Raw genomic sequence first — 26,041 nt, 5'->3', positions numbered from 1 at the left:
CTCTAAGGGGATCTCTCTTCAAGGAAAAATGATCCGTTGGTATGGAAGGTGGAGGCAAAACTACCACCGCATAAGTTCTGCGCCGTTTTCAGATCAAAGAGGGTCATGGTGCAGGCACTAAGGATGAACTACGACGAACTACGAAGAACACGGGGAGGTTCAGAAACCCTAATGCAGATCTGGGGTGCCAGAAAAGAACTACTTATAGATGCAGATCGACTATGGAGGGGTGCCGCTGTTCTCTGCTTCGTTCAGGGTGATGCAGCAGCCAAGGATGAGGACGACGGTGTGCTCTGCGGCGGCTGCGGAGCTCGAGCGTTAGAGGGTCGCGAGAGGAAGAAGGTAATGGAAAAGGGGGAGAATGAGAAGAAGACTGGTCATGGCTATTTATAAGGAAAGACTAATAAGTGGGCACGAAAAACGAGGAGACTAAAACATGGTTATCCAGCTGCCCAGACGCCTTGATTTTCGGAGCAGTTATTAAAGATAAAGATCTATTGAGATATGTTGCAAATTAATGACAGGTGACGTCGTGGCGGGTTATAAATTCTCGCACAGTTGAAGAAGAGAAGAGTTTTTCTAAAGTATTGAGGATTGACATGAACCAGTTCAAATCAATCTGGGGCCTAATGTTGGGGATATAAATATTAGGTATGAGCCGCCCAAGAGGGGTCGGGTTATACCTATGGCGATGCTTAATATGAAGCCCAAGACGATACTTGAAGATGGCGGTTCAGTTAAGGGCCCAAGGCCCAAAGGCGGCTCAAGGCCCGTAGAGATAAACCGTCGTGTATGTATGACTTGTATTGTAAGGCAAGAATAGATAGTCACCGAGCCGGACACTATTTATGAGTCGGTCGGGACTCCGTGAGCCGCTGGGCATCGACCTATGTATATAAAGGGATGACCCGGCGGCGGTTCCGGACAAGTAAGAAAAGATCGAAAGCTAGGTCAAGTGGATTTGCTCCCTGGTAATCGAGACATAAGGAATACCACCTCAAACTGGATTAGGCCTTTACCTTCACCGCAAGGGGCTGAACCAGTATAAACTCATGTGTCCTTTGTCCCGTTTAACCCCTTTAAGCTTCCTAGTTGCGATGGCTCCAAGTCTAAGTACTTTTTCTAGGACATCTGCCGTGACCTTTCCACGACAGCGCTCCCCCTCCGATCTTGTGGGCTCCTCGTGGACCCCCCTTGACTTGTTCTCGACACCAAAAATTCCTATAAATATAGAAACCCCGATAAATAAAGCTAGATTGGAAGTTCCGCCGCCGTAAGCCTCTGTAGCCACAAAAAAACAATCAGGACCCTATTCTGGCACCCTACAGGAGGGGGAATCCATCACCGGTTCACATCTTTATAAACCTTAAGAAAAACCAAAAATTTAGTTAGTTTACTATCCATGCTTGTAGTAGTAATTGAAATAAAACCCAAAAAGATTTCCCGTTCTTCTTTTGCTTGTTGGGAGCTTTCCCGTGTAAATAGTTTTATTTCTTTTCTTTCCTTTGGGGGACGAGAGGAGAAGACCATAATGAAAATGTTTAAGTGGCTCTCGTATGCATAATTGTTGATTTAATCAAGAGCCCATATTTCCTTGTCTTCTCCCTTGAATTGAATGCTTGCAGATTCCAGCTTAGTCCAATGCACGTGCACTATTATTATTATCCACACCATTCGGTCGTGCAAGTGAAAGGCAATAATGACGATATATGATGGACTGATTGAGATGAGAGAAGCTGGTATGAACTCGACCTCTCTTGTTTTTGTAAATATGCTTAGTTCATCGTTCCTGATTCAACCTATTATGAATAAACATGTTTGCAATGACATTTAGAGATTATAGTTGCTTATGCCATGCTTAATTAGCTAGGAGCTTATAATGGTTTACCTTGTGTGCCAACATGCTATTAAAATGGTTGTGATGTGTTATGATAGGGTGGTATCCTCCTTTGAATGATTCGAGTGACTTGACTTGGCACATGTTCACGCATGTAGTTGAAACAAAATCAACATATCCTTCATGATATTTATGTTCATGGTGGATTATACCCTACTCATGATTGCACTCAGTGTTGATTAATTTTAATGCATGTTCATGACTGTTGTCGCTCTCCCAGTTGGTCACTTCCCAGTCTTTTGCTAGCCTTCACCTGTACTAAGCGGGAATACTGCTTGTGCATCCAAACTCCTTAAACCCCAAAGTTATTCCATATGAGTCCATACCTTCCTATATGCGGTATCTACTTGCCGTTCCAAGTAAATTTGTATGTGCCAAACTCCAAACCTTCAAATGAAATTCTGTTTTGTATGCTCGAACAGCTCATGTATCAACTAGGGTTGTCTATATCTTCCATGTTAGGCGGGTTATTCTCAAGAGGAGGGGACTCCGCTCCTCATTCACGAGAAAATGGCTGGTCACTGGGATGCCCAGTCTCATGCTCAAAATCAAATCAAAATAATTGCAAACAAAACTCCCCCGGGATTATTGCTAGTTGGAGGCACCCGTTGTTTCGGGCAGACCATGGATTGATGCTTGTTGGTGGTGGGGGAGTATAAACTTTACCATTCTGTTTGGGAACCACCTATAATGTGTATAGCATGGAAGATATCGAGATCTCTTAGTTGGTATGTTGACAGTGAAAGTATACCGCTCAAAATGTTATTTAATCTCTATTTCAAAATCGAGCTCTGGCACCTCTACAAATCCTTGATTCCCTCTGCGAAGGGCCTATCTATTTACTTTTATGTTGAGTCATCACCCTCTTATTAAAAAGAACCCGCTGGAGAGCACCGCTCTCATTTGCATGCATTACTATTAATTTATATTGGGTATGGCTATGACTGGATCTCTTTTACCATGAATTACAATGTTTAGTCAGTCCTTGATCTTTAAAGGTGCTCTGCATTTATGTTTTGCGGTCTCAGAAAGGGCTAGCGAGATACCATCTTGTTATATCATATTATGATTGTTTTGAGAAGTGTTGTCATCCGAGATTTATTATTATTGCTCGCTAGTTGATTATGCCATTGATATGAGTAAACATGAGACCTAAATGTTATTGTGAATATGGTTGGTTCATAATCTTTGCTGAAAACTTGAATGCTAGCTTTACATATTTGCAACAACAAGAGCAAACAGAGTTTCTAAAAGTTTTTCTTTATCACTTTCAGTTTGTCAACTGAATTGCTTGAGGACAAGCAAAGGTTTAAGCTTGGGGAATTGATACGTCTCCGTCGTATCTACTTTTCCAAACACTTTTGCCCTTGTTTTGGGACTCTAACTTGCATGATTTGAATGGAACTAACCCAGACTGACGCTGTTTTCAGCAGAACTGCCATGGTGTTATTTTTGTGTAGAAATAAATGTTCTCAGAATGACCTGAAAATCCACGGAGCAACTTTTCAGAATTAATTAAAAATACTAGCGAAAGAATCAGCATCAGGGGGCCCACACCCTGTCCACGAGGGTGGGGGGCGCGCCCCCTCCCCTAGGGCGCGCCCCTGCCTCGTGCCCCCCTGGATGTCCACCGACCTCAACTCCAACTCCATATATTTTCTTTCGCGGAGAAAAAAAATCAAAGAGAAAGTATCATCGTGTTTTATGAGACGGAGCCGCCGCCAAACCCTAATCTCTCTTGGGAGGGCTGATTTGGAGTCCGTTCGGGGCTCCAGAAAGGGGGATTCGTCGCCGTCGTCATCATCAACCATCCTCCATCACCAACTTCATGATGCTTACCGCCGTGCGTGAGTAATTCCATTGTAGGCTTGCTGGACGGTGATGGGTTGGATGAGATGTACCATGTAATCAAGTTAGTTTTGTTAGGGTTTCATCCCTAGTATCCACTATGTTCTGAGATTGATGTTGCTATGACTTTGCTATGCTTAATGCTTGTCACTAGGGCCCGAGTGCCATGATTTCAAATTTGAACCTATTATGTTTTCATGAATATATGTGATTTCTTGATCCTATCTTGCAAGTCTATAGTCACCTATTATGTGTTATGATCCGACAACCCCAAAGTGACAATAATCAGGATACTTCTTAGTGATGACCGTAGTTTGAGGAGTTCATGTATTCACAATGTGTTAATGCTTTGGTCCGGTACTCTATTAAAAGGAGGCCTTAATATCCCTTAGTTTCCATTAGGACCCCGCTGCCACGGGAGGGTAGGACAAAAGATGTCATGCAAGTTCTTTTCCATAAGCATGTATGACTATATTCAGAATACATGCCTACATTACATTGATGAACTGGAGCTAGTTCTGTGTCATCCTATGTTATAGCTATTACATGAGGAATCGCATCCGACATAATTATCCATCACTGATCCACTGCCTACGAGCTTTTCACATATTGTGCTTTGCTTGTTTACTTTACCGTTGCTACTGTTACAATTACTACAAAACTGCTACTGTTACTTTTGCTACTGTTACCGTTACTTCCATACTACTTTGCTACTAAATACTTTGCTGCAGATACTAAGTTATCCAGGTGTGGTTGAATTGACAACTCAACTGCTAATACTTGAGAATATTCTTTGGCTCCCCTTGTGTCGAATCAATAAATTTTGGTTGATTACTCTACCCTCGAAAACTGTTGCGATCCCCTATACTTGTGGGTTATCACTTATCTGTGGTGACAATGGGATATTCATGTGATCCACTTGATGTATGTTTTGGTGATCAACATGCGGGTTATGTGACCTTGTGAACCTATGCATAGGGGTTTGGCACACGTTTTCGTCTTGACTCTCTGGTAGAAACTTTGGGGCCACTCTTTGAAGTTCTTTGATTAGTTTGAATAGATGAATCTGAGATTGTGTGATCCATATCGTATAATCAAACCCGCGGATACTTGTGGTGACATTGGATTATCTAGGTGACATTAGGGTTTTGGTTGATGTGTTTCTTATGGTGTTATTTTAGTACGAACTCTAGGGTTGTTTGTGATACTTATAGGAATAGGCCAATAGATCGATCAGAAAGAATAACTTTCAGGTTGTTTCGTACCCTACAATAATCTCTTTGTTTGTTCTCCGCTATTAGTGACTTTTGAGTGAATCTTTGTTGCACGTTGAGGGATTGTTATATGATCCAATTATGTTATCAGAGAACTTGCACTAGTGAAAGTATGAACCCTAGGCCTTGTTTCCAAGCATTGCAATACCGTTTCGCTCACTTTTATTACTTGCTACCTTGTTGTTTTATATTTTCATATTACAAAAACCTATATCTACCATCCATATTACACTTGTATCACCATCTCTTCGCCGAACTAGTGCACCTATACAATTTACCATTGTATTGGGTGTGTTGGGGACACAAGAGAATCTTTGTTATTTGGTTGCAAGGTTGTTTGATAGAGACCATCTTCATCCTATGCCTCCCACGGATTGATAAACCTTAGGTCATCCACTTGAGGGAAATTTGCTACTGTCCTACAAAACACTGCGTTTGGAGGCCCAACACGAGTCTACAAGAAGAAGGTTGCGTACTAGACATCAGCTGCCTGTACTCCTAGTGCCACCGTGCTTGGGGCACTGGGATGTGCAGATGCCGCCGACCTTGGCGGGCATGCACCAGTGGCAGAGGAGGAGGGGAGGAGGAGCACGAGAGGATGAGGCGCCGAGGGTGGACTTGCCCTTGCTGCTGCCGGAGCTGCTGCCAAAGAGGCCCATTTCTAGGGTTTGGCGTGTCACCGGCGAGGAAGTAGGAAGGGTGGGGGGGCAGATGTGGACGGAAGTAGATGAGGCCGGCCCCCGCCGCACGCACGGGTTAAAAAAGGACGCTTCCACTGGCTGACTAGTGGGCCCGCTGTCGATGGTCGTCATAAATTAGACGATGGGTGGTAGTTGGGTGGCCGCCAAGTGGGACCGAGGCGGACACCGAGGAGATGCGCGGTGCGTCCGCGCCGATACATTTCAACCGCAATTTTGGGCCAGAAATGGGTCGGCGTGGACGCGAAGCGGACGACTTTTGGGAATGGGTTGGCGCGTTGGGCTAGTGTTTTTGTCCGCGCCAACCCAAACAGACATGGGCGGACGAAATGGGTCAACCCAATGGATTTGCTCTAAAAACAGCCATGATGCATGACCACTGTGAGAAGGAGCCATCCCTCCCTCTGAGGGAGTCCTGGATTAGGGGGTATCCGGACAGCCGGACTATATACATCGTCCAGACTATTGAAGCATGAAGATACAAGACTCGAGACTCCAGCCCGTGTCCGGATGGGATTGCGTGGAAGACAAGCTTGGCGATCCGGATATTGTATTTCCTTCCTTATAACCGACTCCATGTAAACCCTAGCTCTCTCCGGTGTCTATATAAACCGGAGAGGATGGTCCTTAGGAGGCCGATCACATTTCCAATCATACCATCATAGGCTAGCTCCTAGGGTTTAGCCTCTACGATCTCGTGGTAGATCTACTCTTGTACTACTCATATCTTCAATATTAATCAAGCAGGAAGTAGAGTTTTACCTCCATCGAGAGGGCCCGAACCTAGGTAAACATTGTGTCCCTTGCTTCCTGTTACCATCAGCCTGAGACGCACAGATCGGGACCCCCTACCCGAGATCCATCGCTTCGAGGTTTGATGGCGTCTTCAATCGCCAACAACACGGTCTAGGGCGAGACTTTTCTCCCCGGACAGATCTTTGTGTTCGGCGGCTTCGCACTGCGGGCCAATTCGCTTGGTCACTTGGAGTAGATCGACAGCTACGCCCCTGGCCACCAGATCAGGTTCGGAAACTTGAACTACACGGCGAATATTCGCGGAGACTTGATCTTCGACGGATTCGGCCCTGTGCCAGGAGCGTCGGACAGTCATGACGAGCACGGCCTAGACCTGTTGTCGGACAATGCTCGGGACATCACCCTTGCAGTAGCCCCGGATCTAAATCTGGAGCAGGTTGCGTTGCCCATGGACGGAGGGGTAGACCCCGCCCTGCAGGCCGCATACTCATCGGCGATGGAGCCGAACTCAGGTCTCACCTCTGTGGAGGCCTATAACCCCGGGCCCTCGGACTCGTATCCGGTTGTTGGTTCCAGTCCGCACACCCCCGAGCCAGCCGAGCCAGGTTGGGCTCCGGTAATGGAGTTTACCGTTGCGGACATCATTCAGCACTTGCCCTTTGGCAACATGCTGAACTCATTAAAGTCTCTGTCTTTGTCAGGAGGCTCTGGGCCGAACTATGTCCGGCCCGAGTGGGAAGCAGGTGACCAAGGAATTCGCTGCCCACCCACCACCCACTTCATTGCCATGGTCGATGATTTAACTGACGTGCTTAACTTCGACTTCGAAGACATCAATGGTATGGACGACGATGCAAGAGACGTACAGGAGCCACCGCTCACAAGGCGGTGGACAGCCACCTCTTCATACGTATATATATGGTGGACACTCCAAAAGAAACCAATGGCGATGAGGCAACGGAGGATAACCCCTCCAAGAAGAAAGCAAAGCATGGGCGTCGCCAGCGCCGCTCCAAGCCCCGCCAAGGCAATACCGGCACCGGAGACGAAAAAAAGCCGGATGGTGCCGAAGATGAATACAACCCCGATCATCCCGCCTTCGAGCAGGCCAAGCAGGAAGATGGGTAGGACAGCCCAGATGAACAGGCGACGGACGGGTATCTGGAGGAGGACAACTACATGCCCCCCTCCGAAGACGAGATTAGCCTCAGCGACGACGAGTTCGGCGTGCCTGAAGACCCCGCGGAGCAGGAGTGCTTCAAGCGCCGGCTTATTGCCACTGCGAAGAGCCTGAAGAAGAAGCAGCAACAGCTTCAAGCTGATGAAGACCTGCTCACAGACAGATGGACAGAAGTCCTGGTAGCCGAGGAATATGGACTCGAGCGCCACACGGCTGACCGGCTGCCTCGAGGTCGGGATAAAACAACATATCAGCCCAAATACCAGCCCGCACCCCTGCGCCAGTGTACTACCGCCCGGGGCAATACTCAGGACCTGCGCGATAGATTGGATAATACCGTGGGACAACCAAGATCGATCTACGGATCACGGGGGCGCACTGCAGCACATGACGATGACCGTCATACCGGATACAATAACCGCAAATCCGGCCGGCTCGAACACAACCAACCAGACTTAGCCGGACTGCATCGTGACATAGCCCGGCACAGAGGCGCCGCACACCCCCTCTGCTTCACCGATGAAGTGATGGATCATGAATTCCCAGAAGGGTTCAAACCCGTAAACATCGAATCATACGATGGCACAACAGACCCCGCGGTATGGATTGAAGATTTCCTTCTCCACATCCACATGGCCAACGGAGACGATCTACATGCCATCAAGTATCTTCCCCTTAAGCTCAAAGGACCCGCCTGACACTGGCTAAATAGCCTGCCCGCAAATTCCATTGGCAGTTGGGAAAAGCTGGAAGACGCATTCCTTGACAGCTTCCAAGGCACATATGTGCGACCTCCGGACGCCGATGACTTGAGCCACATTACTCAACAGAATCAGCCAGGAAATTCTGGACTAGGTTCCTAACTAAAAAGAACCAAATAGTTGATCGTCCGGACGCTGAAGCCCTGGTGGCCTTCAAGCATAATATCCGCGACGAGTGGCTCGCCCGACACCTCGGCCAGGAGAAACCCAAGTCCATGGCAGCTCTCACGACACTAACGACCCGCTTTTGTGTGGGCGATGACAGCTGGTTGGCTCGTAGCAACACTATGCCACATTCTGGCACTTCAGATGTCCGTGACAATAATGGCAAGCTACGGTGCAACAGACACAAGCGACGGAACAACGGCGACAATACCGAAGACACGACAGTCAATGCCAGATTCAGCGGATCAAAATCTGGTTAGCGGAAGAAGCCATTCAAAAGAAACAATCAAGGACCGTCCAGTCTAGACCGTATACTGGAGCGCTCATGCCAAATTCATGGCACCCCGGACAAGCCAGACAACCACACCAATAGAGATTGTTGGGTATTTAAACAGGCCGGAAAAATAAACACCGAAAACAAGGACAAGGGGCTGCACAGCGACGATGACGAGGAGGCCCGGCATCCGAACATGGGGGGACAGAAGAAATCCCCCCCCCCCCAGGTGATAACGATCAACATGATCTACACCACTCACATCCACAAGCGAGAACGGAAGCGAGCACTAGGGGACGTCTACGCGATGGAACCAGTCATCCCCAAATTCAACCCATGGTCAGCTTGTCCGATCACCTTTGATCGTAGGGATCATCCTACTAGCATCTGTCACGGCGGCTCAGCCGCATTGGTCCTAGACCCAATCATTGTTGGATTCCACCTCACGCGAGTCCTCATGGATGGCGGCAGCAGCCTAAACCTGCTTTACCAGGACATAGTGCGCAAAATGGGCATCGACCCTTCAAGGATCAAGCACACCAAAACCAGCTTTAAAGGTGTAATTCCTAGAGTAGAGGCCCATTGTACGGACTCTATAACATTGGAAGTGGTCTTCGGATCTCCGAATAACTTCCGAAGCAAGCAGTTAATCATCGATATCGTCCCTTTCCGCAGTGGTTACCATGCACTACTCGGACGAACCGCATTCTCTAGATTCAATGCGGTACCACACTATGCATACCTCTAGCTCAAGATGCCAGGCCCGCGCGAGGTCATAACAGTCAATGGAAACATGGACCGCTCTCTCCGTACAGAAGAGCATATTCCAGCCCTCGCAGCAGAAGTACAATGCGGCCTCCTCCGGCAAACCACCAATCCGGCGACGACAACCTCAAGCAGCGTCGAGCGAGTTCGGAGCACCCCACAACAGGATCACCAGGCACGCCAAGAGCGTGACTAGCAGTCCGGCCTCCGCTCAAATACCATCAAAGAGCATTCGTGCCACGCGTACACAATTACGCACTCAAAATACCATGGGCACAGGCGGAGGCGCAGCAGTGGCTCAGTCAACAGTGCGGTATCACCGCCACATACCTTCATAACCTTTCCTTTCACCTTTCAGGACATTGCTTTAGTGCAGCCTCTTCAGAAGAGCCGGATTGATGGACTTACATAGGAGGGAAAACCAAGGAGGCAGCAGGCTTTGCGTACAGAAGGAAATACCCAGGTGGAATCTATTTACGATCGTTATACCTGTTTTATCTATCTGTACGTGGCTTACCCCTGGATAGGATATGTCAAATAATCCTATTTACCTCCGCTTAATGCATTTATTGTAAATATACGCTTAAACGTATTATTCATCAATGGGAGACCATAGATAGTGTTAGCTTATTATTCTTATTTGAGCATTTTTTTTCTTACAAATGTTTATTTGATATTGCATCCGTACACCTTGGTATGTTCAGTTCGCCAGGGGCTTCTTATGGCACCCCATAATAAGGCAAGACAAGTCTGAACACTTTCAACAGTGTGGCACCCCGAACTTATAGCACTATATGCATCAGCTCTGAATCATGTCTTGGGTCTACAGTTGGGTTAGCCCGGCTCCCTTGTTTTGGTGCCTTACGTTCCGCTATATCGGCTAAGGTAGCGCAGGGAGGACTAATGCGGTTGTGTCCCGGTTCTTCCGGACGAGCACCTCAGTAGAGAAAGCCGAAAACTGACCAGCATGATGTGGCGAGAGCTGGTCGCTGTTCGAGAGGTCTTAAAATCCTTAAAGATTTTTCCGCTTTAGGCGATAAATCGGCTTCGTCCGATCTAGGCGTATATAGCGCCCCAATTCGGCCCTCTAGATTCTAGGGGCTTCGCTGAAATTTAAAATTGTAGACTTCTATGGCTAAGTGAAGGTTATAAAGCCACATAGTCCGATTTCCTTGTTCGCTGCGCCGGACACATCCTTAAGGGACCAAACATTTGGATAAAAGAGTGTCGGGTTTTCCACGAACACCCCAGTACTAGTTACGTGGGGCGGAAGCCGATGACTGGCCTACTTTCAGAATTTTATAAACAGCCGCACAGAAGGTAATATTTTAAATAACAAAAGCGCTACATAGCGCAAGTAACTTCGTCCTTAAATTACAAACATGACAGAAGTGAATTCATTCTAAAATTGTGTCCTTGGTACATTCATCGGCCACGAGACGAGCGCCCTTCATAACGCCTTCATAATACTTCTCCGGATAGCGATGCGCCTTGCCCTCTAGCGGCCCGTCCTTCACCAGCTTCTCCGCATCCAGCTTGCCCCAATGCACCATCGCACGGGCAAAGGCCCGGCGGGCACCCTCAATGCAAAGGGATCGCTTGATGACTTCGAGCCACGGACAGGAATTCACCATCCGCTTATTCAGGCCGAAGTAGCTGGTGGGCAGGGGCTCACCAGGACACATCCGGACTATGAAATCCTTCATAGCCACTTCAACCGCCCTGTGGAGTTCGACCAACTGCTTTAGTTGGTCACTCAGAGGCGTTGGATGTTCGGCCCCAGCATACTGGGACCAGAACAACTTCTCCATTGAGGTCCCCTCCTGGGCACGGTAGAACTCCGCGACATCTGATACGTTGCATGGCAGATCTGCGAATGCCCCTGGAGAGCTCCGGACCCGGGTAAGTAAAAGAAACGCCTCCTCCACATGTTTGCTTTGCATAAAGAATTTCTTACCCGCCGCTATCTTTTTGGCCTCCTGGATTTCCTGCTGTGCCTTCTCGGCTTTGGCCTTGGCGTCTTTTATACTTGAAAGGGCCTTCGTAAGCTCGTCCTCTTTCGCCTTAAGCTCATGCTCCACGGCGTCGAACTTCTTGCCGAGATCCTGGAGCTTGATACGTCTCCAACGTATCTATAATTTTTTATTGCTCCATGCTACTTTATCTAATCTTTTAGGCAATATTGGGCTTTATTTTCCACTTTTATATTATTTTTGGGACTAACCTATTAACCGGAGGCCCAGCCCAGATTTGTTGTTTTATGCCTATTTCAGTGTTTCGAGGAAAAGGAATATCAGACGGAGTCAAAACAAAATGAAATCAACTGGAGAAGTTATTTTTGGAAGGAAAGCCACCCGATGGACTTGGAGTGCACGTCAGGGAAGAAGGGAGGTGCCCACGAGGGTGGGGGGCATGCCCACCCCCCTGGGGCGCCCCCTACCTCGTGGCCCCCCTTCGGTCCACCGACGTACTTCTTTCACCCATATATACTACGTACCCTAAAACTTCCAGAACAGAAGATAGATCGGGAGTTCCGCCGTCGCAAACCTCTGTAGCCACCAAAAACCTCTCGGGAGCCCGTTCTGGCACCCTAATGGAGAGGGATCCCATCACAAGTGGCCATCTTCATCATCCCGGCGCTATCCATGACGAGGAGGGAGTAGTTCACCCTCGGGGCTGAGGGTATGTACCAGTAGCTATGTTTTTGATCTCTCTCTCTCTCTCTCTCTCTCTCTCTCTCTCTCTCTCTCGTGTTCTCTGTCGTGTTCCCTCTAAGGCACGATCTTGATGTATCCCGAGCTTTGCTATTGTAGTTGGATCTTATGATGTTTCTCCCCCTCTACTCTCTTGTGATGAATTGAGTTTCCCCTTTGAAGTTATCTTATCGGATTGAGTCTTTTATGAGAACACCTAATGTATGTCTTGCATGGGATAACCGTGGTGACAATGGGTTATTCTATTGATCCACTTGATGTATGTTTTGGTGATCAACTTGCGGGTTTCGTGACATTGGGAACCTATGCATAGAGGTTGGCACACGTTCTTGACTCTTCGGTAGTAGCTTTGGGGCACTCTTTGAAGTACTTTTATGTTTGTTGGATGAATATGAGATTGTGTGATGCATATCGTATAATCATACCCATGGATACTTGAGGTGACAATGGAGTATCTAGGTGACATTAGGGTTTTGGTTGATTTGTGTCTTAAGGTGTTATTCTAGTACGAACTCTTTTATAGATCGATCCGAAAGAATAACTTTGAGGTGGTTTCGTACCCTACCATAATCTCGATGTTTGTTCTCCGCTATTAGTGGCTTTGGAGTGACTCTTTGTTGCATGTTGAGGGCTTGTTATATGATCTATCTATGTTATTATTGTTGAGAGAACTTGCACTAGTGAAAGTATGAACCCTAGGCCTTGTTTCCTATCATTGCAATACCATTTACGCTCACTTTTACCACTAGTTACCTTGCTGTTTTTATTATTTCAGATTACAAAAACCTATACACCATCTCTTCGCCGAACTAGTGCACCTATACAATTTACCATTGTATTGGGTATGTTGGGGACACAAGAGACTCTTTGTTATTTGGTTGCAGGGTTGTTTGAGAGAGACCATCTTCATCCTACGCCTCCTACGGATTGATAAACCTTAGGTCATCCACTTGAGGGAAATTTGCTACTGTCCTACAAACATGTGCACATGCAGGCCCAACAACGTCTACAAGAAGAAGGTTGTGTAGTAGACATCAGAGCTCTTGTTGTAGCTCTCCCACTCTAGCATCTTGCTTTTCGCGCTCCTTATGTTCCAAGGCCGCCTTGTGTTCGGCCTCGGACAGCGCTTTCTTGAGAGATGCCACTTCGATGGTGGCCTCAGTTACCAAATCACGACGCTTCGTTGTTAGAATAACCAATTTTATCTATCATTCATTATATGAGAGAGGGGAATCATTCACCTTTGTTCTCTTCGAGCTGCCTCCTCGTAAGGTCGAGCTCTCCCTGCGCCTGCTCCAGGTCCCGTTTTAGGCCGGCGATCTCGACCGTACGGACAACAGCGGCAAGCAGCACAGCCTATTTATTCACATTCAAACTTCTTGTTAGACTCCTGCAGATTATAATTGACCCTCCGTTCGGTCTTTCTTTCCGAACACCAAACAGAGTATCAGGGGCTACTACCTATCGGGTGGTAATTTCACACATTTTTATTACTTACCTCAAAGCCTGTTAGGAGGCGGGTACAAGCTTCGGTTGGTCCGCTCTTGGCGGACAAAACCTTCTGAATCGCCACACTCATAAGAGTACGGTGCTCTTCATCCATGGAAGCGCCTCGAAGCACTTCCAGCAGACAATCTGACGCCTCGGGCGTATCGGAAGTCCTCGGCACATACGGCTCGCCCTCCTTAACGAGGGGCTGCCAGCCTGAGTCCGGAACCACGGGAGGTTCCGGAACAGTGTTCGGCTGAGAGTCCGGCTTACTACGGCTCTCATCAAAACAATCCGCGGGGATCTTGAACCCCGCATGTCCGACATCTGGAATGCCGCCTTGGGGCGCCTCCAGATCCACCCCCCCCCCCGCGCTCTGGGAGCCTTTGGGACAACACCTCCGTGTCATCCGCAGGCTGAGGAGTAGTGGCCGTCGGAAGTGAGTTCATTGCCGAATCACCCACGGACCCGTCCGACGACGACACCTCGGGATGGACCCTGGATGGACTGCATACAAGTTCGGCGTTATAACCAAACTATGAAGCAAAATTACGATAGAGTGCGGATACTTACAATCGCACCAGGGGCTTCTTCCTGGGCAGCCACCCCTCCTCGCTATCAGCGATGGTGGCGGAGTAGTCTGGAAGGGACGCCTTTCCCTTCTTGGACGTCCCAGCCTCCCCCTCCGGGGCGGCTTTCCTCTTTTTCTCCCCCCCCCCCCCAATATGGGGAGGTGGAGTTTCTTCTTGTTTTCCCCCGCCTCCGCGGGAGGAATCTGCCTCGTCGTCATCGGACGACAAGGATATGACGGCCTTGAGCCGGGGGCCTCTCCTGGCCCCCTGGCCCCGCCCTCTCACGCCCCCCGTCCTCTTCGGATGGGGCGGCGTCCTTTCTTCTTCTTCCTCTTCCCCTTCGGGGGAGGAGTGTGCCTCGTCGTCTTCGAATGAGGCTTCCAGCGCGACCTTACACCGGAGACCCTGTCGGATCCCCGGAGCCTCCTTTCCGGCCTTCTTCTCCGGCACCTTGTAGGGCGTCGGGACCAGCATCTCCGTCAGGAGAGCAGTAGATGGGTCTTCTGGCAGCGGAGCCAGACAGTCAATCTGCTCCGCTATCGCCACGTAATCCTAAAAAAATATGCACAATTACTTGAGGCTCCCCCACGAATATATTGGGAAAAACTGAATCCGGTGGTAGCCTGAAAACTCACCTGATTAGGAGGCCGCGCGGCGTGGAGCCCACGGTACTCGGATGTGGGAGTAGGTACTTCGGAGGCCTTGAACAACGCCTTCACGCGTCTTCGTGCTTCATGCCGTAGAGCCTCTGAAGCGTCCGGTGTTCGGCCGGAACGAACTCCCACAGATTGAATGCCCGTCTTTGGCACGGCAGAATCCGACGAACGAGCATGACCTGGATCACATTGATAAGTTCGATGTTCTTGTCTCTCATGCTCTTAATGTAGTTTTGGAGCCCGGACAGCTTTGTAGATTCGCCCCAGGACAGGCCCTTCTTTTCCCAGGAGGTGAGCCGCATGGGGGTTCCGGATCGGAATTCGGGGGCCGCCGCCCAGTTGGCGTCGCGCGGCTCGGTGATGTAGAACCACCCCGACTGCCACCCCTTCGCAGTTTCTGCAAAGGATCCGTCAAGCCAGGTGACGTTTGGCATCTTGCCCACCATTGCTCCTCCGCACTCCGCTTGCTGGCCACTTACGATCTTCGGCTTCACGCAGAAGATTTGCAGCCACAAGCCAAAATGAGGCTTGATGCAGAGGAAAGCCTCGTATATGACGATGAACGCCGAGATGTTGAGGACAAAGTTCGGGGCTAGATCATGGAAATCTAGCCTATAGTAGAACATGAGCCCGCGGATGAAGGGGTGAAGTGGAAACCCCAGTCCACGGACGAAATGGGCGAGAAACACGACCCTCTCATGGGGTCCCGGAGTTGGAGTGACCTGCCCATCGTCCGGTAGCCGGTGCGCTATGTCTGCGGCCAAGTATCCGGCCGCCCGAAGATTCATGATGTGCTTCTCCTTCATGGTGGAGGCCACCCACTTGCCTCCTGCTCCGGACATGTCTAGCTGTGCGGAGAAGATTTGGACTAGGGCACTGGAGCTCGGGGAGGAAAGGATGATCGAAGGAGGAAGAGGGTGTGGGTGAAAATGAGGGTCCTTTATCCCTTTATAGAGGTAACAAAAGTGGTGCGCCTCCCCACTAGCCCGTTGAGAATCGCTTACTTCCCAAGTGCCGTGATTGATGGCACGGTGGGATTACCCATACCCGTATTGATGAGAATCCCGTGATAAGGGGACACGATCTCAGCTTTGACAAGACGTGTCAAGGAAACCACCTCGCAATACGCGCCGTGGCTGGTTGTGGGAAAATGGTTCAAATAATGACCTGACCATAATGACATATCACATCATCTAAAAAGTTGTCAGCTGAAGTATCTTTCTCTCTACAGTGGTATGTGAAGATCATTTTGCAGATCCGGACACGGTCTACGTGTTCGATAATAACCTTGGAGTATTCGGAAGGAGGAACCCGCCTTGCAATGCCGAAGACAAGACTGCACGCCGGACTCATCGTCATTGAAGCCTGGTTTAGGGGCTACTGAGGGAACCTGGATTAGGGGGTATCCGGACAGCCGGACTATATACATCGTCCAGACTATTGAAGCATGAAGATACAAGACTCGAGACTCCGGCCCGTGTCCGAATGGGACTCTCCTTTGCGTGGAAGACAAGCTTGACGATCCGGATATTGTATTTCCTTTCTTATAACTGACTCCATGTAAACCCTAGCTCTCTCCGATGTCTATATAAACAGGAGAGGATGGTCCTTAGGAGGCCGATCACATTTACAATCATACCATCATAGGCTAGCTCCTAGGGTTTAGCCTCTATGATCTCATGGTAGATCTGCTCTTGTACTACTCATATCTTCAATATTAATCAAGCAGGAAATAGGGTTTTACCTCCATCGAGAGGGCCCGAACCTGGGTAAACATTATGTCCCTTGCTTCCTGTTACCATCAGCCTGAGACGCACAAATCGGGACCCCCTACCCGAGATTCGCCGGTTTTAACACCGACACCCTCCTCCTAGCGATCACGTAAGGGCATCTCAATGCCGACCCATAAACCTCCCGCAATCATTCGGACCAGGAAAGCCATCCAACATCGACCTGTATCGGTCCACGAGGCGGTACGGATGCGATTTCTCTCGTAAAACAGATACACAGGTGAGAAAGGTTTGCAGGAGTCCGGCCGCTTCTGACCACCGGGGCCCACCAAAAAACCATCCCCCTCCCTCGCGTTTTCGGTTAGCGCCGCTCCAGAGCATCAGCGCCTGCTTCATGCCCAGCCAGAGCGGATGAGACCACTCACTGGCGCCAGCATTGAAGCAGTATGTCGGCCGAGAGAGTGTCGCGAGTGCCGCTTCTAGGTGCAAGAGATTGTCGCTCATTCAAACGACACGATGGCCACCCATCTGTGGCCCGCATTGAGGGCACGTAGTTGCCGAGGCGTCTCCTCCGGCACCACCGATATACCTCTGCCCCGGCCATAGCCACAATCATCCAAATGCTCATTTCACCAATAGAAGAATAGAATCTACAGCCTGACCGTGGATGGGCACCTACTCACCGACCAGGACGCGTTGGCACGGGCTGCATTCGAGCACTTCGACGGGATCCTGGGCATGCACTACAAAAAAATACACTTCCGTGATGATACGTGTTTGTCACAGTAGGTCACGTTTTCTGTCATGCATGTACATCCATGTCAATTTTTTGACAGAATCAAGATAGTCATACATATGCTGTCGTAGAAGTGTTCCATGACATTACTAAAATTATCATCATGGAAATGTCCACTTCCATGACAATAAATCGCGCGTCATAGAAGTGCTTTCGTCAAGGGTGACCAACACGTGGCATCCACCGTAACGGAATGCCGTTAAGCTAACGGGTCAGGTTTTGGATCCGATAACCCGTTAACAGCCCCGACCAATGGGGATTTTCCACGTGTAAAATCATCATTGGCTGGAGGAAACACGTGTCGGCTCATCATTGGGACATATGTCATCCACTCATTCTTGTGAAAAGGCCAGCCCATTTGACTTGGTCAAAAGGTGGCGGGCCGGCCCATGGAAAGCCTATTAACGGCATGTTCGCATATAGCCCATTTACAGCCCGCTAACCCAAGGCCCGTTACGCCCTATCCGAATTAGGCCCAGTAGCGTCATCTGGGCCTCCAATATGATTCCAGCCCATTTTCACTTCTGGCCCATGTATGGCCCATGACGTCTTTCGGCCCATATGAGGCCCTTTGTAACTCTTGGCCCATTAACGGCCCGCGGTGAAACTGGCCCATAAGGAACAGTGTATCACTTTACACCCATTAACGGCCCGTGATGAAACTGGCCCGTAATGAACAGTGTATCAGTTTATACCCATTAATGGCCCGTTATTCCGTTGGGCCATTTCCAGCCCATGTTATCTTTCGGCCTTCTAAGAGCCCATTTATTCTTGGGCTCATTTCCAGCATTCGTTTACTTACGGCCCGTTACTGTCATTTTCTGCTTGTGGGCCAAATTCAGCCTGTGGTTACAGTCGGCCCGTTTGTGGTCCGTTAATACGTTGGGCCATTTTCATAGCATCATCAAATACGGCCTATTAAGGATGGCCCGTTATGGTCGGCCCATGAACGGACGATTCCAACTCTAGCCCATTTACGGCCATAATGCGGCCTGTTATTGGCCCATGTTTGGCCAATCGATCATACGGCCCATGTAAGGCCCATTGATGATACGGCCCGTAGAAGGCCCATTGTTTCTACGGCCCGTAGAAGGCCCACTATTTCTACGGCCCGTAGAAGGCCCACTGTTTCTATGGCCCATAGGAGGCCCAGTGTCACTACAGTAAATATTAGCCCATGGTTATTGTGGCTTAGTTTCAAAAAATAGGTTATTGCAGCCACTAGCAAACCGTGGAAAAAGAACTGCAATGACTACAAGCAAACAAATAAAGAAGACAGCAAGGAAATAAATAAGCAAGCAACTTACGCTAGGCTATCACGGCTATCACACATATTACATCCATTGGGCATCAAAGTTTGCCACCAGTGCAAATAAACGCGCCGACAAAAGAATATACAAAACTGAGTGCACTTCAGAAGGCACTAGGCCTGGCTAGGTCGCCCCCCCCCCCAAACAGCCGAAGAAGCTAAGTAGACCTTAGTTGTGTCAACGATAAATGCATAAACACTAGATTTATGGCATGATGGTGCGCACGGCAGTCCTCTGACATCTTCATTACATATTTGACTTCAAGTCGGAGCTGAGTTGAAGCAAGCCTTTCCGCTTTAAGTTGAGACTGAAGAAGTCGGACTGATTGAGGCAGCGACTGCACAGAGGTTGTCTCACACCCGCTGGAGAGTAGCTTCAACTCACTATCTTCATCAAGACGGGACCTTGGGGTCATCTCGCTGTCCTCAAGATGGTTTGGCTCACTATCTTCCCTAAAGTTCTGCCTGGCGTAAGAGAAACGACTCTTAAAGAGAAACAAGGAGACACGTAACATGTTTCACAATTATATAAGCAAATAAATGGATCTGTTCTGCATAAGGAACATGTTTTTACAACTACAATTTGAAACTGGTAGTTATTGCAAACATCCAATCAGATGTAAACATCAAAGCAAACAGCAGTGGAGGAAATGATGCCTATCCAAATCTATACTAGAACAAAGTTTGAAGGCTTGAGAAGGATGAACTTACATTACATGTTAACACGGGCTGGACAAAGCCCTTCTCCTTGTTGATGGAAGGATAATTCAATAAATTCCCCAAAGAAAATTCTTTATAAGCGTTGCCATTATTCTACGTTTTGCAAAGAGTAAATATAGATCAAATAATATTGGAAGAAACAGAGGATAATGAAGCTCAGGTGCAGACTGATGATACATAATCAAATAGCAATTAATAAAATACAGCGTTACAAGGCAAAAGGTAGAGAGGTACAGACAAGAGCAATGCAGAGCCCAATATTATTTTGAGATCGTATGATCCTTTGAGCAAGGAGATTCGTCTCAAATTAGTTTTCATACAAGAGAGAAGGTAAGGCACAAGCAGAAATTTAGGAGTTCAAATTTTGAATTGATATCATAGACAGTACCTGACGCTGGGCTCCCAGCAGTTCTAATAGGGGTTTGGCCACTGGAGTAGGGGTAAAGTGTGGTATAGTTGGGCCTGTGTTTTCTGTGGCTGCTGATCTATCTGATTTAACAGGTATCACTACCTTTTCCAAATACCTAGTTTGTACTCCTTGAGGATCTGCACTCACCCTCTTCCTTTTGGACATCTATTACAAAAGAACAACATTTGACTGGAAAAACGTAGTGTGACGACAGATGGAATCAGAAAATGGATAGGTATGGCATATACTCATATATGATGCTTAAACTAAGCAGATGGTGTAACAAAGTAGAAGTAATGCAAGAGGTCAGATGCAAAATATGGGCGACCAATACAACTTTGCAAAGTTAGAGCAAGCACCTTGATGGGTGAATAAGATAGGCCATCCTCCACCATGCCAAGTTTGTTAGCCAGTGGATCATTCCGCAATATTCCTCTCGTGCGCCCATTCTGATATTCATTTTGATAATGTTCAATATCTGACATGCATGAAAACATAAAAACAAGTGAGATTTTCTTTGTAATGTAGAAGTGATTCTAATCCAATACTGCCTCCCTGTAAACCCCTTTGTGCTATCTCTGCAATTCTTTTAAGAGATGCCATGCATGCTGTAATTTGTTGTGTGCATTAATATAATGTGGCCTACTACTCAAAATATGAGAGCTCCGGAAGTGATGACACTTCGCAGATGACAGCTTCAACATATAGTAAAGAAGAACAAGTCGACCTGACCTGGCAGATTCAAAATATACTAACGGAGAACAACTCGACCTGACCAGTCGACCGCAAGAGAAGAGTATCATCTTAAAGAAGAGCAGAAGAGCAAGCAGATTGAAGATATTACAAGTCTTTCAATACAATGTCGGTTGGCCACCCATGATGAACCAGAGCGCACAGAGAAATACTATTCTTTCTGGTCTCTCCATATGTGGCTCACATGCATTTCGAAACTAAAGTAGGAGCATTTAGCTAACCAATTAAACATCTCTCAATTTTACTAATATCAGCAATAATATCAGATATGAATTTGTACAACTAAGCTTGTTTAGGTCGATGGGTGGAACAGTGCTATTACAATATGAACCACGTAGGCTGATTGTGGTCATCATAAAATGGGGAAACCATAAGCATGATGAGTACAGTGTTGACCGTGGAAGTGGGATGGCAGATCTGAAGCTGCAAACCGTGCAAAGGGTAGTTAGCAACCGATGTTTGCTTTGAAATAACAACTAAGATTTGGTATGGACAAGAAAGTACGGTCAACAAGTGACAAAGAAATGCAATTATGTTGTCTCTCTATATGTCGCGACATGCATTTGGAAACTCAAGTGGGACCTTTAGCTAACCAATTAAATGTGTCGGTTAACTAATATCAGTATCATATCACAATCATATTTGAACAACTAAGCTTTCAAATTCTGAGTGTTGTGTTGTTTAGCTTGAAGGGTGGAGTAATGCTAGTACGACAGAAAGCACCTACACAGATCATAGTAGAGTAGATAAAGGGGGAAAACCCTAAGCATCAAGAGAAAAATCAGGAAAGTGGAACTAGCTGGACCAGTGGGTGGCGCACATGCTTTTCGAAACGAATATAGGAACATTAGGTGACCGATTAAACATTCTCTGTTTTAGTGATATGAGCATCATATCAGATTCGTATTTCAAAACGTAAGCTTTGGGTTGAGGTCTTGAGGAGTGGTGCTAGCATGACACGAAGCACCTACGATGATGGTAGTGAATATAAAGGGGGGAAACCATAAGCTTTACGAGTATAGTGCCCGTGCCATGGTGGATCTGAAGGTGGAAACTGGACAAAGCTACTTCGCAACCAATGTTTGCTTTCAACTAGCCACTACGATTTGGTACCGACAAGAAAAGTACAGTAAACAAATTACGATCTATTTTCTGGGTGAGACCAATAACTTAAGCACATATGGAAGAGTACCACCTCTCTTGCGACGCCGTGTAGGCCTATGCTGATACATTGAGGGTGCTGCGGGTGCGATGGCTGTCGGCGGCGGGGAAGAAGACTTTAGACGATACACGGCAGGGTTGGGGGATATATCTTGTTGCAGTGGACGAGGCGGTCGTAGGGGCGTCAACGGCAAGGTTGACGATGGCGCCGATGAAGCGAGAGGAGGCGATGAAAGGATCCTAGTCCAGCGTCGTGGATGAGAGACGTCCATCTCTTACAGTGGACGACGGGGTAGGGGTAGCAGCTCCGACAAGGTGGAGGATGGGGTGGCGGACAGAGGAGGCTGGCCGCAGTGCGGAGGTTGTCGTGCCGCCGACGTTGTATGAATGGGGAAATGGAGGGGAGGGGGATCTCAAACTTTGGGACGCGCTTCTCTAAAATGTGGGAAAGTTACGAACTTATCCCCTGTTTAAAATTTCGGACATCGCGTCGGTTGGGGATAGGACGGTAATCTTGCATCTCCCAAATATTTGCCGGTAACTATTTCAGGCGAGGAGAGGGTGTTTTGCCGCCCGCGGTTGGCACCCACGGTGTATGAATGGGGCTGACAGGTAGGGCGGTTGTGTCACGTCTGAGGTAAGTTACACATCTGCCCCTATTTAAAATATTAGCCTACATCGATTTCGGACGAGGAGAGTTTGTTTTTCCGCCCACCGTGTATGAATGGGGAAATGGAGGAAGAGACACATGTCTTTCGTACGAGCTTGAATCAAATGTGTATTACCGCCCACGTTTGGCGCCCATCGTGTATGAATGGGCTCAGAGGCCGTCGTGTCACGTCTGATTGAAGTTACTAGTCTACCCCTATCGACAACAGTGTAAATCCGGTCGATAAGGATGTCAAGTGTCAGGGGTAGAAATTAATTTCCATCTTGCAAACACTTGCTTCGGACAGCCCACAAATTATAGTGAGTGTTTAGCCGCTTCGTTCAAAACTTCGGAGAATTAGCATTCGTGTTTGCCCTGGGCCCTAGCAAACTAAATTCAAATCCAATTTATATTTGATTATGAATATCCACAGATAATTCTACATTTTGTTTTTTATTTCTTCAAAACCACAACAAAGATTTATTCCACCTTTACATATGATTATGATTTAGAAATGTCGTGATCTTCAAATTCAGTACGTTGGATACACTCTGAGTCAAACAGTTTTTTCATCCAATACAATATGCTCACACGAAAAACAGTTGCCCTGGACGAATTATTGCGGAGCATGGCAAACTATATTTAAATGGTTCGAAGCAGCATCAGCCAAAAAGAAATTAAAATGGTAAGATGAAACTAGGGATGTAAGTGGCAAATAAACGACATCCGCCAGTCCCATCTAGTTAGTTTTTGCTACCTCCCTAGTTCATTTTCCCCAAAAAACAAAAACTCTTTTGAACTATCATACCACTAGTGGACTTTAATCGGGATTAAACAGGACCCAGTTGAAAGGGAGTGTACCACCGCTATATTTAAGTTGCCAAGGCATCTAAGCAGTTGAAATAATCCGAGAAAGCACTTAACAGTGTGGCCTCATATAAACTACGAAGACAGTCTTGTGATGAAGTTGAGAGGAAAAGTTAAGGACTCAAATGAAATAGGCATGCATTTCTTTATGATAGTACAACACGCATTGCTGACATATTGGCCAACTCAGGTATAGCATAACAACAAGCAAGCATTCGAATCAAGCAATACAGCAAAGCAGACAACGGAACTATTTGTAATTCGGTAGGATTACAGGTTGAGGGCACAAGCCAAGAAAGCATCACACTCGCATTACATTTCACATGTACTAAAACACATTGGCTTACCATATGTTGTTGTGAAGCCTCGCTGCTGTTGCAATGTTCTTTGAAGATATCGTCAGCATCCCGTGGTTGCAAATCTAGTTGTTGTAGTTTATTCTGCACCCTCTATTTAGGTAAAATTAATTTTAATAGCATGCACTGGTCCGAATTGTTCATCAATGGTTCATCTAAACTAATGAAAGAAGGGTGTGTGCATACATGACAATATATCTGCTTTCCTCTATTTTTATGCTTGTTCGAGGTGCCTGCCCCAAAAGAACAAATATTTTGCTTGATGGGGTTGGCAGCTCCATAAATAATAGAAGCATCAAATTAGTCATGCAACTTGGAAAGATCAAGAACACACAAACAAGTAATGAACAGAGGATCGGAGCAGTGATGTATTAGCTAGCATCAGAAAATGTAGGGTAAAACGAACAAAAAGCAGCGGAACCACATGCTAGTTTGTTGATGTGTAATTAAGCATAGAGAACATTAAGCAGTCTGATGGAACCAACAGGTAGCATCAGAATAACACCATTATCATAAATATAGCATTCAAGAAGTAAAATAGTAGGCAGTGATATCTAGAAGTACAGTAATACTCCCTCCGTTCCAAAATAGATGAATCAAATTTGTACTAACTTCAGTACAAAGTTAGTACAAAGTTGGGTCATCTATTTTGGAATGGAGGGAGTACTTAGGACAAAACTAAAGCATATTAACTATATGTGCACTGGTATGTAATTTAGCACATGTAAGCAGAATAACGTGTCTCATGAAAAACTAAATGATGCCCTAAAGAAATTCAAAGGTGCGGTGCTTGTGCTAGGAAAGTGAACGTAGGCGCCGGCCGTTGGATAATAGTACCTGATTCTCGGCGGCGTATGGGTATCATTGTCATACTTGATAGCTAAGGATTGTCGATGGTGCTCGTGTTGTGGTTGAGTTTGGGCCGGTTGTCGCCGTCGCTGAAGCGGCTCCGGTGCTACGGTTGCGGCGCTTGTCGATATACAATAAAGCTCATCTGTGGTAAGTGAACAGTTGCACGATAAAGAGAAAAACCGAAGGAGTACAAATCTAAATAACCTGATGAGGCTGCGGCGTCGGTAAAGTAGGGCGGTGGAGTTGAATATGGCGTCCATGGAGAGGGTCCGGTGCAGTGGACGAAGGCTTCAGCTGGCGCGTTGTATAGTGCTTTCAGTGAGTCGGATCTGTTGCGGCAGACGAGGGCTTGTATGAAGGGCCAGCGAAGGGGCGGACGAGGGATTCAGTGAAGGTCCTACACTGTGGTGGACGAGGGCGCCGGTTAAGCAGATCCGGTGCGGTGGACCATGATGGCGGGCAAGGAGATCTAGAGCGGTGAACAAGCCAATCGCTGAAGCGACTCCGGTGAAGTGGTGAGTTGGCAGTTGGGTGTTCCAAGGTGCGGAAGCTAGATCCAGCGGGGTGTGAGGTCCACCGCTGCAGCGGAGGACTAGATTCGGCGGCTTGCCGTGCTTGGGGCATCGGGGAGGGGAAGGGGAGGGGCTCTGGGAAGAATGTTGGGGAAAAAGAGGGGAAAACAATGGAGTTACCAAAGCAGGTCTTTTCCGTTCATGTGGCAGGGGTAAAACAGGAATATCACAGGGCTAAACTTTCGGGCGCGTGATATTTTGATGTGAGCGGGAAGTTTGAAAGCTTTTGGCGCCTAAAATTATAAGTATTCTGCTCTCGTACGGCCGACTATGATATCATGGCCGACAATTTGTTTGTTTTGCACACAAAAAAATGTGCAGGTTTTGAAAATCAATGTCTCCAACTCAAAACTTAGATTGTCCATTCAATTCAAATATGGATCATTGAGCTACTACAAGCAAATACCATCATACGGTCCAATTCAAATGAAATTCCAAATGTGTTTATCCTAAATATGATGACAAAAGCAAAAATGTGTATGTGTATGAATAAAGTGGATGATTATAAAGTTTGAACATGCCCGTATGTGTATATCTCTAGGTTTGATATATGAATTTGAAAACACGAAATCCCGGCTTAAAAAATGTACCTCCGTTTAAATGATTTACAAAAGCTAATGATGGAGTCAAATTCTAAACTTCCAATCTTAGGTTTGTAATTCTGGTACATCAAGGTATATCACGCATGTTCAAAAGTATCGTTATCTCATAGTCCAAACTGTGAAACAAATTGATCAACCATGAGTGCACAATATCTCAATTACGCTAAAGTCCCTCAAATATAGACACCTCACTATTTATCTGAAGCCAACCCCCCCC

This window comes from Triticum aestivum, chromosome 7B (genome assembly GCF_018294505.1).
Source record: "Triticum aestivum cultivar Chinese Spring chromosome 7B, IWGSC CS RefSeq v2.1, whole genome shotgun sequence".
Lineage (NCBI taxonomy): Eukaryota > Viridiplantae > Streptophyta > Magnoliopsida > Poales > Poaceae > Triticum > Triticum aestivum.
Note: the sequence above shows the minus strand (reverse complement) of the source record.